Source organism: Schistocerca cancellata, chromosome 10 (genome assembly GCF_023864275.1).
Source record: "Schistocerca cancellata isolate TAMUIC-IGC-003103 chromosome 10, iqSchCanc2.1, whole genome shotgun sequence".
NCBI classification, from domain to species: domain Eukaryota; kingdom Metazoa; phylum Arthropoda; class Insecta; order Orthoptera; family Acrididae; genus Schistocerca; species Schistocerca cancellata.
The window spans coordinates 51597171-51601301 of record NC_064635.1 but is presented as its reverse complement, the minus strand read 5'-3'; the positions used below and the strand labels follow the sequence as shown (position 1 = coordinate 51601301).

Genomic DNA, 4131 nt, shown 5'->3' with positions numbered 1-4131 from the left:
ACAGCGACTGTTGAAATTAAGTTTTTCAGAACAGCCACAAGCCGCACCCAGTATGTTTTATTGACCTTTTTCGCTCCTTACTGTAAAAGCCAACTACTGTACTTTAAATTGGAAACTACACAGTTTTATAATGATGCTCTTGGTAGTTTAAAAGACCGAAACCAGTCAAACAAGCATACGGAGTGCGACTTTTCGCTGTCCTGAAATGCTCCCATTGTAGAGACGGAGCAAATCGATACCCAAGCAACGTACATTTGACCTGGCGTCCATAGTTGGAGAGGGATCCCAATGCCAACCAACCGCCAACGCTTTAATGTTACAGCCAGTAGACCGAACTCCAACCAAGGCCAACCGCTTCATTGGCTCCAATTTGCCACCCGTAGACACTAAGCAAATCTCGGTCACCGAAGCGGTTGATTGTCGCTCGTTGACCTTCGTTGGCTTAGTAAATGTAAATGTCTTGTGACTAGGGCCTCCCGTCGGGTAGACCGTTCGCCGGGTGCAAGTCTTTCGATTCGGCGACTTACGTGTCGATGGGGATGAAATGATGATGATTAGGACAACACAACACTCAGTAACTGAGCGGAGAAAATTTCCGAACCAGCCGGGAATCCAACCAGGGCCCTTAGGATTGACATTCTGTTCGGAACACATCTCCAGCCCCTTTTTTTTATTTTCGTTGCATCTGCTCGGGTCGGACGTCGTAAGACATCCGTTTAAGTTCGTTGTTGATCGATTAACTCAGTTTTTTTTTTTTATTACAGAGGGCAGCTAAGCCTCTGACCGAACACGCTGAGCTACCGTGCCGGCAAATGTGTAACGCTTCACGATTTTGCGTGTCATCCTTGCGCAGGGGCCATGCTAATCTTTTCTGTATCGTTCCAATTTTAGTATGTGTACCGCCGAAGCGACTACGCCACTCCGCTACCGGGTGCGGACGTTGGCTTAGTGTGTACGCGCCTTAAGGGGCTCCGGAAAGGCTCAAAATCATGAAAAGTTCAATTTTTACTTTTTTGCGTTTTCTGAATCTGCAGACTATTACCTTTTAATAGATATAAAATTTATTCAATTCCGAAGACTACAACTATTTTTAAATTTTTTTTTTGAAATGTGTTCTACATGGGCGTGACCCACTGTGGCGCTGTTAAACTGCTGTCAAATGGTGTTATTATTAACGTCCGTGTTCATCAGGTACATTTTAGTGATGTGAGATAAAGTATGTGTTGTGGCTAACCTATTTTCAGAGACTTAGCAGCACCTGAACTGTTGAAAAAGTGTATTCACGGAAAAACTCAAAACCCCAATGAAAGTGTAAATAGTGTTATATGGTCGAGAATCCCCAAGACTGTATTTGTTGGAATAGAAACACTTCACTTTGGTGTGTATGATGCTGTTGCGACTTTCAATGATGGCAACATTGTAAGGTGCAAGGTATTTAGAAATATGGGAATGAAGATAGGTTCTAACATGGTACGAGCGATGCTTGCTTTAGACAAGGAACGCCTTCGGGCTGCAGACAGGGCTGTAAAGAGTCTAGAAATACAAGCAAGAGTAAACAGGAGGAGGAACAAGAGGAAGCTGGAGGAGGAGTTTGCAGAGGATGAAGATAATCCATCCTATGGACCTGGAATGCACTAAAAAGTTAATCCAATCTTTGTCGCTAGATTCCCAAAACTTTTATTTTCTCATACTAATTACATGTTTTCTAAGGATCTTCCAAACATATTTGTTTCAAACTTTCAGTAAATGTTACACAGTACCTTCTGCATAATTTAACACAGCCTTTTTCCAAAAAAAAAAACTGTATATTTTTGAATATATAAACAAAAAATTGCAAAAAAAATGTTGTGAATTTTCATTACAATTGAAAAAAAATCATCTTTAATAACTGAACTAAAATTTTGTAAAATCCCTGTGTTAAGCTGTAGCCCATATTCCAATAAATAATCTGTAAAAAGTTCAACTTCCTACCTCAAATACTTTGTGAGGAAAGATGTAATTTATAAGCGTTATTTTAACATTGCAAGTATAGGGCGTTCCGGAGCCACTTAAAGCTATCCCCTTCTCTGTGACATGTTTTTTCAGATATTTTTAATTTAATGTTTTATTTTGTGTTTAAAGAAACCACGGACTCTCTTGAAACTATGAGAACATTTATTTTTACGTAATAATACTCCTCGCGACAGCACCGACTACATACTACAGGTTATTGCGACAGAGCGTTTCCCTCTCTGAAAAATGGAAAACACCTATTCCTTTAAATTTTAATATTAAGGTGAAGAGAACTAAACTGAATTTAGACTTGCACGGTCTGAGCTTTCGTGGAGAACGCAATTGCCAAAATATGCAATTGTTGGCAGCCATCTTAACAATTTTCTAATTTAGAGAATTGCATCCGATTGTGACCGAGTTCTGAAAAATTACTGTGACTTGAAATGTTAGGATTCGTTAACGACTGTTTCTCAGAATACACGGCATTAAGTATCAGATAGGTGTCCGGCGTCTTTGTTGCATTTTCCTGAATCTCAGTTTCAATGTTTAAAGATTTACGCCTACGCAAGTTGTGGGGATTTCCGATCGATGACGGGTTAAAAAAAATCCGTACCACGGTCCTTGCATTTTGCGCAAATCATTTAATTACGTTATTTCATTTCATTATTTAACAACCAGATCGCGCTTACGCAAAGCGCAGCGATGGCGCAGATGCGTACTCCCTGATGCTTTTAATCACGACGCAGAAATCTGTATTAAAAATGCAGGATATTGATAATGTACTGTGATTAGAATATTTCAGCTCTGATGCGGCACAGCTACGCCGAACATATAAAATAATGAAACTTCCTGGCAGATTAAAACTGTGTGCCGGACGGAGACTCGAACTCGGGACCTTTGCCTTTCGCGGGCAAGAAGTAAAGCTGTGAGGACGGGGCGTGAGTCGTGCTTGGGTAGCTCAGTTGGTAGAGAACTTGTCCGCGAAAGGCAAAGGTCCCGAGTTCGAATCTTGGTCCGGAACACAGTTTTAATCTGCCAGGAAGTTTCATATCGGCGCACACTCCGCTGTAGAGCGAAAATTTCATTCTAGAGAGAAATAAAATAATATTCACGCAAAGAAAAGGCATTCAAATTGGATGTGAATTCACAGAACGAGATTTCAGTGATTAAATTTATTTGCTGTGCTATTCACAATAGACAGAACTTTTTTTGCACCAAGTTACTTAAAGAACATTTAAATTCATATTTCATGCCAATTAGTGAGCAAAGTAGCCAATATACACTACTGGCCATTAAAACAGCTACACCACGAAGATGACGTGCTACAGACGCAAATGTAACCGACAGGAAAATGGTGTGATATGCAAATTATTAGCTATTCAGAGCATTCGCACAAGGTTGGCGCCGGTGGCGACACCTACAACGTGCAGTCGAGATGACAGGCATCTTATCCGCATGGCTGTAACGGATCGTGCAGCCACGTCTCGATCCCTGAGTCAACACATGGGGACGTTTGCAAAACAACAATCATCTGCACGAACAGTTCGACGACGTTTGCAGCAGCATGGACTTTCAGCTCGGAGATCGTGGCTTCGGTTACCCTCGACGCTGCATCACAGACAGGAGCGCCTGCGATGGTGTACTCAAAAACGAACCTGGGTGCACGAATGGCATAATGTCATTTTTTCGGATGAATCCAGGTTCTGTTTACAGCATCATGACGGTCGCATCCGTGTTTGGCGACATCGCGGTGAACGCACATTGGAAGTGTGTATTCGTCATCGCCATACTGGAGTATCACCCGGCGTGCTGGTATGGGGTGCCATTGGTTACACGTCTCGGTCATCTCTTGCTCGCATTGACGGCTCTTTGAACAGTGGACGTTACATTTCAGATGTGTTACGACCCGTGGCTCTATCCTTCATTCGATCCCTGGGAAACCCTACATTTCAGCAGGATAATGCACGACCGCATGTTTCAGGTCGTGTACGGGCCTTTCTGGATACAGAAAATGTTCGACTGCCGCCCTGGCCGGCATATTCTCCAGATCTCTCACCAATTGAAAACGTCTGGTCAATGGTGACCGAGCAACTGGCTCGTCACAATACGCCAGTCACCACTCTTGATGATCTGTGGTAT

General features: G+C 42.4%; 1 non-coding gene across 1 annotated transcript; it reads right to left on the bottom strand.

The window, feature by feature from the left end:
* Positions 1-808: 808 nt before the first annotated feature.
* LOC126107081 (U6 spliceosomal RNA) lies at positions 809-915 on the bottom strand. The gene has a single exon (XR_007523495.1). It is a non-coding gene; the product is annotated as a U6 spliceosomal RNA (small nuclear RNA).
* Between the last annotated feature and the right edge of the window lie 3216 nt (positions 916-4131).